The sequence below is a fragment of the Neomonachus schauinslandi genome, chromosome 4 (assembly GCF_002201575.2).
Source record: "Neomonachus schauinslandi chromosome 4, ASM220157v2, whole genome shotgun sequence".
NCBI lineage: Eukaryota > Metazoa > Chordata > Mammalia > Carnivora > Phocidae > Neomonachus > Neomonachus schauinslandi.
The window spans coordinates 151,856,963-151,867,533 of record NC_058406.1 but is presented as its reverse complement, the minus strand read 5'-3'; positions in this window follow the sequence as shown (position 1 = coordinate 151,867,533).

Genomic DNA, 10,571 nt, shown 5'->3' with positions numbered 1-10,571 from the left:
CTTCTTTGGATCCACCTACTTCTCATTTTGCAAGATGCTTCTAAGTCCCTAAATTTGTTGTAGCACCTCAGGTAAAGACTAGAAGGAGGGGTGACATCTGGGGGACAGAGGTAGAAGAAATACAAATACCCATGAAAGAAAAGTGTGAGTTCTTGGTGGGAATTATCGGCGTGAAGAGGAAACAGGAGGAGAGACCAGAGTATCGATGGTATCGATTGCTGCGTCAGTCTGCACGTCTGTGATTCTGAAGAAGGCTCAGTGAATAGTAACAGTAGTGCTAATATTTGCTGTGACGACTGGCCAAGTTCAGTTTCTGTGACCTGACGACTCTGCGAAGTAATATCCCCCTGGTGAAGAGAGAGGATTTGAAGTCAGAGAGGTTAAGCTACTTGCTGAAGGCCTCGCCTGTTAGTAAGTGGTGGCATTTGGAATTGAACCTGAGCAGTCTGATTCAGAGACCATGCTTTTCACTTCTATGCGTGCTTTACTGTTTCCTCACAGAGAGGCTCCATTGGGGAGCGTGGAGAGAGAGAGAGACTCACAGGGACTCCAGTGAGGCCACAGGCATGTGGGCAGGACTGGTGTTTTCTGCACAGAGAAAGTTAGGAGCTGGGGGAATCCCCCGTACCCTAAGGCCCATTGCTGTTTAGGAAATGTTACACGGCATGATCTTAGTCAGTATAGGCTAATGGGGCAATAACCAGTTCTATATCCTAACAGCTGAACACAAAAGTTTATTTCCTGCTCCCATAAACTCTAAGCAGACAGTCTCCTGCTCATGCAGCTCTGGGCTTTTCCTCCACGCAGTGACTCTGGGCCCTGGGCTCCTGCCCCTTAGAGCTCCTAGGTGGGAAGAAAGTGAGGGAAGACACGCTGGGTACTTAACCACCTCAGCCAGAAAATGTCACATCACTCAGGCTCATATTTCACTGGTCAGAATGAATCACCTGGGGAGGGTTGAGGGTCTCAGGAATGTAGACCCTGGCTGGTTAGCTGCATTTCAACAGCCACTATTCACTCTGGAAGGAGACCATGACTCTTCAGAGGTCACTAGCCATTTCTGTCCCAAACACACTCGAGAGAAAGTGTGGAGAGTGATATGATCTCCTGGAACATGCTGGTGAATGGCTCCTGAATGTTGGCATTGTATGGGCTGCACTGGAACTGGAATGCTCTAGAGCCTTAGATGGGGTGCTTCTCCTAAGGAGCGGGTCCAGGAAGTCAAGCCCATTCCCTAGGCACCTGCAGCCTGCTGAATCTTGGCCTAGGTGCTTAGACTGGAGTCTGCCCTCACATGTGGTTCAGTGTCACTGAATCTGACCCCAAAGGCAGCCTTGCCAGGGAACCGGTTTCTGAAAGCAAGACCAACCTTCCTGTGAGTTTAGCTAGAATCAGTCACATCAGATCACATGACATAGTGAGGTTTTTAATAAGCTCCTACTGACAGGCTGCTCTGGGAGTCTGGGCAAGAAAGATTGAATCCCAAGATCTAAATCCTCAGACTAAAGACATTTACAGAAAGAATTTGAATAAATGTGGCTGTCAGAAGGAAAGGGGGCCAGAAAAAAGGGTGGACAGATTCTGAGCAAAAAAAAAAAAAAAAAAAAACCCTCACCAGCCTGTTCTCAGACTCAGATTTCAAATTCCGAGTTTTTATGTCTTTTTTTTTCCCCCCAAATTGTCATTAATTATGGATTGTGTGTCCCGTGGAAGTTTGTTAATATTATTAGCTTTGGGGAGGGGTTTCCTGCTTCTTTGCCATATGCAACTGTTTATTTAGTCAGCTGGTTCTCATTTCCAAGTGCAGGTTCAATGGTCCAGCTAGAGGATAATGGGCCGAAATGTCTCCAACGAAACTTGAATAAATAAATAACTCTGCTTTTTGTTCTTCAGGAGTAGACGAATACAGTATTGAATCCACTGGGACTAACCTGGCCCCTCTTTAGGAAAATGCCCCTGGATGGAAAGAACAGTGGATTTGAAAACTTGAGTTGTAGATTTGCTGAAACGCCAGCATTCTTTCTGTACATCTGACGCTTGGTACTTGGAAAACGGTCTATGACTACTCTTCAAAATACCCCTCAGAGGAAAACTGCAAAATTTCCCTTAGTTTCCAGATGAGGAAACAGGCTCTGGAAAGACAGTCATCTCTCCCGAGGTCACAGAAAGGGCACGAACTTGGAGATTGCAGGCCCCAATTTCTCACCCAATTTCTCACCCACTCCGGTCAATCCCACCTTCGTGAGGCCACTTTTCCTACCAAAAGGCCAAAAGAACTGAAGGGTGGGCTCACAGAGACCTAGTGAGTTGCTCTGAGACCTTGTAGAACAATTGTAGGAATTTCCACTTGAAATTGGTGCTCAGTGCCTTAGTCAGTGTTGAGCCTATAAGCTGTCACATTCAAAGCAACATTTTTCCTTTACTTGCAACCCTTCTTTCCCCACCAGCCTCGCTACGCCCGCTTTATGCTCCTCTGGCCCCATTGCCCCTCCACTGTGACCCTCCTCCATCTCCCCCTGTTTCAGCACTCCAGCATCCTCGGCTGTCCTCCTGCTGCCTCCTCCCCTCCACACGGCCTTTTCCGGGCGGCCCATTGCCCCCTCTGCACAAGCACAGCCAGTCTGAGCAGATGGGCTCGGGCAGACAGGGGCCTCGGGGCCCAAACCCTTGTGCGTGCCAGTGTGCAGGTGTGGGCCGGGCGGGGCCGGAACAGGCTCGGCTGCGCCAGTGGGTCAGGGGGCAGGCAGTCTAGCAGGGCGGAGGTCACGGCCGTGGGCTCGGGGACAGATAGATGGGACTCGGAACCGGAGGTGGTGTCAGAGGCAGCCAGAGAGCAGACATAGCTGTGTGTCGTGGAGAAGGGCACTCCGGACATGCAGTTGGAAAGCCCGCCTCCAGATCCTGCCCCTGACCATTTCCATCTGTGTGACCTTGGGACAAACTTCTCTGAACCTTGACTTCCTCATCTCTAAAATGGAGGGTACCCCAACATCAGCAAGTACTTACGCAGCTCTTCAGGTATCCCCGAAGGCACTCTGAGCACTTTGTGTACATGAATATACTTATTCCTGACACTGGCGCTCTGGAGTGTGTACCTTCATGAGGCTTACAGTACAGTTATGGAAACAGAGGCACAGAGAGGTGGACCATCTTCCCCAAGGTCTCGTGGCTTGCGGAAGCTGAACTGGGATTTGAACCCACGCAGACTGACTCCATTCTCTCACCGAGTGACTGTGAGGTAATCTTCATCAGGTTGCTAGCTCAGTGCCTGGCACAGAGTAAACACCCAATAAAGATTTAGAGATAAAGGAGGCTTGATGAGGGGGTGCAGGTGTGGATGGGGGTCAGGACGAGACCAGCAAAGGGAAGAGGCTGAGTAGCACATGTGGAGAGACAAGCCGGACTGAAGGGCGAGAGGTAAGCTTCAGAGACAGACCAAAGTGGGGATTTGGGTTTGAACTAGGCCCAAGGTCTCAGCTTAGCTGTCACTTCTTCCGGGAAGCCTTCCCTGATCTTGCATGACTGAATTAGGAGCTCTTCCTCTCTAGTGGATCCTTCGGCATGGGGACCAGGCTCCTGTGGAAATGCATGTACTGCCCTGTAATCACTCAGACTTGCTTATTCTCCCTACTGTGGGCTCAGCAGTGACTTTGGCCTGCTCACCTGTGCACCCCAAGGGCCTGGCGTCCAACCTGACACATAGCCGGTCTCGAGAGCTCTACTTAGAAAAATGAAGGAATGAACAAACAGGCACAAAGGGTGTCTGAGCAAGCAGACTGACAATACTGTCTCTTGTCCAAGCATTTCGATTCGCACGGCAGTGAGGCCCACTGAGAAGCCCACTCAGCCTTCATTCCCACTCCAGACCTGGGTAGGTCAGGGTGACGTGACTGTGGGGTCTGAGGGGTATGTGGCCGAGGCAGCAAATAGCTACTAACAGCTAGGCTACCTCAGGGCCTGAGGGAGGACCCGCGAGCTGTCTATCTTTGGACTTCTATCTTCAGACTTCTCTGCCACCCCTGGCCCAGACAACCGTGTCCCAGGAGAGTGACCAGAGCAACTGGGAATGGTCCTGGGGAGTCACCCTTCCAAGAGGGTTTACCTCATGTCTGGAGAGAGTACCTGAAATGCTCCTCTCAGCGGACTTTTTAAGTAGTTGCTTTTCTTACCAAGGCCCATCCCCCAAAAGGCAGCCACTGGGGCCACCCACCCCAGTCCCAACCCGGACACTCTGGGACCTCCTTCCTCATTAACACAAGCCCCTCCTGCTCCGTCCAAGCCTGGGGCTTGTGGAAGCAGCCCTCTCAGGGGAATCTCCATGGGAACCTCAGGGGGAATTCCAAGCGCCACGGATTGCCTGCCATCTGAACTTGGCCTCTGTCACAGTTGCTCAAGACTGCGGGCACACTGATTGGGAGGCAGCACAAAACACTTGGTTTTCTTTCCCCAGCACTGTTGCCTGGGCCAACCCCCTGTGCTCAGAAATGCCTTATTGTATAAGCTGCAAGCAGGCCAAGATGGAATAGGTTTGGGCAGAGTGTAAACTCAATGTATCATCACCTCCAGGGCCCGAGGTCAATTGTTACGGTTTGACTTTGCAGCTTCCATCAGGCTGTGCTCTTTCTTTCTTTTTTTTTTTTTTTTTAAGATTTTATTTATTTGACAGAGAGAGAGAGACAGCTAGAGAGGGAACACAAGCAGGGGGAGCGGGAGAGGGAGAAGCAGGCTCCCCACCGAGCAGGGAGCCCGATGCGGGGCTCGATCCCAGGACCCTGGGATCACGACCTGACCTGAGCCGAAGGCAGGCGCTTAACGACTGAGCCACCCAGGCGCCCCAGGCCGTGCTCTTTCTACAGAGCAAGGCAAAGGCGTAGCTGCTAGAGCACTGCGCACAATTTCCAGACTTGGCCCTTCCCAGCTGGGAAAAGTCTGGACTTGGGGCTTGTACCTCCAACCTGCACTCTTTGCGCCTCCTTTTCTCGATGCACAATATAGCAGGAAACAGATCAAAACAGTCACTGTGCCAGAGAGATCCAGAGATCTCTCTTGTTGGCAGAGATCAAGGGCTTCCTGATAATCTGTTCTCTGGAAAACACAGGGCAGGGAACGTTCCAGGCAGCCCTCCGATATCCCACAATAATGAACGTTCTCAGTAAAAGAAACAATGTGGCCAGGGGCTGACTGAGGCCAGCGGGGCGGGCGGGGGTGGGGGTGGTGGTGGTGAGAGTGCGACACATCTCCACAGTGCTCTTGACCAGGTGGGGATCAGGCCAGGCTTGGATCAAGTGAGGATCCAGCCTGGATCCAGCCAGGCAGGGCAGCTGGCCTCCCAGGCATGACCTGAGGGCAGACGGAGCATCCCACTACTAAGCCTTAGAACCCCGTCCCAGTTCTACTCCCAAGACCTCAGCGGGTCACTGACCTAAGGAATTGGAGGGGACAGTATCTGCTCTGCCTCTCAGGGCGGTCACGAGGTTTCAGCTTAGTGACCGTCACAGCTCCTAAGCTCCTGTTTCTTCGCTCTAAATGCCCCTCTGCTCTGTGACCCTGGGGACTCTGCAAACCACGGTTGTCCTTTGCCCGCTGCTGCCGGCCAGATGCCGCCAGTGGTGAGTAGTAGCGGCAGAACCAGGGTGCGATAAGCAAGGCCCCTTCGGTGCAAACTTGAAGGGGCCACTCACTCTGCCAAGCACCGTGCACCTGCATGACCCTCCAGAAAGGCCTGCAGAGACCCGGACTACGTGCTGTTCCCTACCGCCTGTGATTTACAAGCACATACCTCCGGCTCGCGTACGGAGTGCCAACCTCCTGTACGTTCCCTGGTATTTGTTTTAATGACTTAGTTGTTGTTGTTGTTTTTCTTCTTTGCCTTCCAATGACAAAAGACAAGCTGCTTTTCATCCGTGAGGGAGCATTCAGGGCTTCAGTATGGCTGCAGACATTCCTGAGGGTCCTGGGGCTGGGGAAGTCCTCTCTTCCTGTCTCTGGAGGAGTTGAACCTTGGTTTGAAAGGAGGGCAAGAGGCTTCTCTTGTTGTCAGTGGTGTCCACGTGCCCACATCTGGCCTACGCTGGTCTGCCAGAGGAAAACAAGCAGAGTGAAGGACAGATGAGCAGTCAGCAAGGACGGGCTTGGAAGAAGGAAGGAAAGGAAGTCCAAATTGCTATGAACAACAACAAAAGAAGAGTCACCTGGAGTTCAGAGGAGTTGTCTTGCCAAGAGCAATCAGCCGTCCATGTGGGCATTATTATCCCCAGTTTCCATGAAACCATGATTCCATCTGGTTTAAGGAAAACAAAATCTATAGTGTTTAATGATTTGTTCCCATAATAACACTAAATGAGCAAACAACATCTTTCTCGCTCTGTTTGGAGAAAAATATAAACCATTCTCATGGAGTGATGTTTAAATATGAAACTCACTCTGATTCACCTCTGCCTCCGTCACCCCCCAGACCTATTGCTCTAACCACTATTGACATAACAGATGCCAAATCATTAAGCTGTTGATATTATGTTCTGGGGCATCTTGGTTACAACAGTGCCATGATCTTTGTGTCTGTATTCCATCTGAGGCCTAACTCGGGCTAGCCAAATCCCACAGACGGCAACATAGGGCCAGAGACTAGAGCACGCAGTGGATGATTTTCCATGCAAGGAAATGATAGAAACAGACCAAACCTAATAGCTTTCAGAAAGGTTCCTTATCTACACTTGTAATTTAGGAATATATTCTTTTTGTCAGTAGTCCTGTATTAGTTTGCTATGACCTCTGTAGCAAGTACCACAGGTTAAATGGTTTAAACAACAGAAATTAAATTTTCACGGGGCGCCTGGGTGGCTCAGTTAGTGAAGTGTCTGCCTTTGGCTCAGGTCATGATCCCAGGGTCCTGGGATCGAGTCCCACATCGGGCTCCCTGCTCAGTGGGGAATCTGCTTCTCCCTCTCCCTCTGTGCTCTCTCTCTCGCTCTCTCTCAAATAAATAAATAAAAATCTTAAAAAAAAAAAAAGAAATTAAATTTTCACAATTCTTAAGGCTGAAAGTCTAAGATCAAGGTGTCAGCAGGGTTGGTTTCTACTGAAAGTTTCTTTTCTTGTCTTGCAAATGGCCACATCCTCCCTACATCTTCATGTGGCCTTTCCTCTGTGTGTTTATAACCTAATCTCTTCTTTTTTTTTTTTTTAAATGATTTTATTTATTTATTTGACAGAGAGAGACACAGCGAGAGAGGGAACACAAGCAAGGGGGAGTGGGAGAGGGAGAAGCGGGCTTCCCGCTGAGCAGGGAGCCTGATGCGGGGCTCGATCCCAGGACCCTGGGATCATGACCTGGGCCGAAGCAGACGCTCAACCGACTGAGCCACCCAGGCGCCCCTAACCTAATCTCTTCTTGTAAGGATTCCAGTCATACTGGACTAGGGCCCACCCATGTGGCCTCCTTTTGCCTTCCTTACCTCTTGGAAGACCCTATCTAGAAATACACTAACATTCTCAGGTACTGGGGGCTAGGACTTCAACATATGAATCTGGGGGTGGGCGGACACAATTCAGCCCATGACAAATACTTGGGATGATAACTGCAGTTAGAGCTAACGTTTCCTGTAGTGTTTGGAACTGTAATAAACACTCAACTTGAATCTAATCCTTAAAAACAGTTTTATATGGTAGATGTCATCACTGTTCTCATTTTACAAATTAGTGACAAAGGCTTTAAGAGGTTGAGTGACTTGCCCAATGTTACATTACTAGGAAGTACGGAATCAGAAGTATGAAGTAAGACATAATGTGAACTCAGGTCTGCCAACTCCAAAGAAATCCAACTTTCAGAACATCCTGAAACTATTTCCCTTTCCAGAATATTAATGAAAACAATTTACTAACCCTTAGCACATATATACATTGAAGAGAATAAGGTGAAATATCTTTGGAAGAAAAATAGTGTCTTGGGTATGTCAAATTGTGAAGGAAAATATGATATATGCCATTTCTGGATAATAACTGGTTTCACAATTGAGAAGTATTTTAAAGACTAAGCTAAAGGGGAAAAAAAAGAGCAATGAACAATTAAACTTTATTTGTTGATGTTCTTGGCATTGCATTCAAAAACAAATCCATTTTGGAGAAAACCCCAGATCTCAAGAACATATTTTGTACTATGAAATTTGAACCTTACACAAAGATAAGAACAAGAGCTAAATCAAATAGATAAGAAACATCTATGTTTATTTTTCTCTACTTGAAATATTAAATCACATCTATCTCTACACCTATCTCAATATTATCTGGTCTAACTCCTTCATTATCCTTGCCAATCTCAAGATTCCTATTTATCGTAATTTACTTTAAAAAGTTTATCAGTGTAAGGAAGACATGTGATGTAATGAGCACTGGGTATTATATAAGACTGATGAATCACTGACCTCTACCTCTGAAACCAATAATACATTATATGTTAACTAATTGAATTTAAATTTTAAAAAAGTTTATCAATGATCCAACTGTGTCATTTTTAACATTAATATCTATTTTACCTGTTTTTTCTTCTGTCCTGCTACCTGACCCATCCTAGCTGGATATTAATTAGCTAATCTTTTTTTTTTTTTAAGATTTATTTATTTGTTTATCTGAGAGAGAGAGAGAGAGAGCATGAGTGGGGTGAGGGGCGGAGGGAGAAGCAGACTCCCCGCTGAGCAGGGAGCCCGATACAGGGCTCAGTCCTGGAACTCCAGGATCATGACCTGAGCAGAAGGCAGATGCTTGACCGACTGAGTCACCCAGGCGCCCCTTAGCTAACTAATCTTAACAGGAAATGAATACCTACGATCTGAAATGATTCTTGAACTAAATATTTCGAACTTTCCAGATAAACCCAAATTGAGCTTCGTCCAAAATGTTAGCACCACTCAGCAAATGTGGCTGGTATTTGACTTAACTAGTTAACGTTAGCCATAGTTCTGTAATTAGCAGTAATGAATATGCCATTATCTTTGCCAAAAAAAAGTATACATCCAACATCTCTTGTACATTGTTTTGTCAAAGTTACTATAAAAAGATGGAGAGATTTAGTTTTATGCCCCTAAGAGGCAATAGAGGCAATAACTTAAGATCAATAGTCTACCTTGTATATATTCTGGTTAAAAACTGGAACTGGCACAAATTGATATTAACCTCCTAACTTTGAATTTATCCACAAAAAGTGTCTAAAGAGTGAAACAGAGAAAAAACACTAATTCCAAAACCCAAGCCTTCAACCTGATTTGAACATAAATCCACTTAATGTTGAGTTCCTGAATACATAATGCACAGTAGCTAATAAAAACATCTGATAGAAGGATTAAGTGACCCAAGTCCATAGCGGCTACATTGAGACTTTAACTGCAACAGACATTAATCAACAAACCCTATGAGGAAAAATAGTCCCTTTGTAATAAAATCAATATTGCTTTTTAAAATCATAAATAATGCAAAGCAGGGCCAATGTCAACAGTAGTTTACCACAAAGATACACAGGTTCACAATTTTACACAACACAAATAGCATCCTATGCGCAGTTTCTATCAGTAGGGGAAAGGAGTATGTTGCTGTTGGCTCTATTTTCGGAACAACCTGGGAGGTAAGCTGCATATATCCCATTTACTCTCCAGCATGGAGAACCAACCCCCTGCCTCCTCAAGCACATTCTAATCTCCAAACCTTCCTCCCTTGCTTTAACTTCTCCCTCTACACATTATAATTCTCAAACACTCATTATATTCCCCTCAGCACTTGAGGTTACCTTATTATCTCCTTCTTGCCATACTGTGAGCTCTAGGAAGGCAGGTGACAAATGTCTTAACTTTCCTAGCTACTTAGTCTAGTCTAGCAGTCATTCCAGAAATGCTTGTTCAATAAATGAATGAATTATAAATTAGTCTCTCTTTAAACCATGTGCAATCCCCGCAATCTGATATAGGATAAATCTTTATGCCCACATAGGATTTCTTTCCCTGGTAATAATATTTCTAATGACAAACTATGTCTTTAAAATGCATTGTTTTTGTTGCTAGTATGATCACAGTACACATTCAGCTACTTTGCTAAATATTAAACTGACTTGTTTATTAACTAAAGTTAAATATTTTCAGTAATCCAAAGTGACCAAATCTCTGTAGTATATAAAGAAATGTACTCAAAGAACAAATATTCTTTTTAACTCTTCCAAGAAGAGAATGTTGGGGGACACTGAATAATTACTCTTGGATCTTGCAATGTGACTCAGATTTTAGGAGCAATATGACACAGTGAGGGCAGGACTGTCATGTGGAAATCCCCCCAAATGGATACTTGTGGCCCAGACCAATTTGAAATTTTGTGACATGGCATGACTCTCTGCCTCAACAAAGCTGTGCTCCAGCCCAAATAAACAACCCTACTGCCTTAAGCAGGCAAAGGGCTGTCAACACAATATTTTCACTCTATTCTGAAAACCTACCATTTCCAACCTTGGAAAGTACACAGTGCTCTCTTGCTGAGAGGAATCTGCTGCTTAAAGTCAGAGGAAACATACTTAAAAGCTAAGAGGTCACAGACCA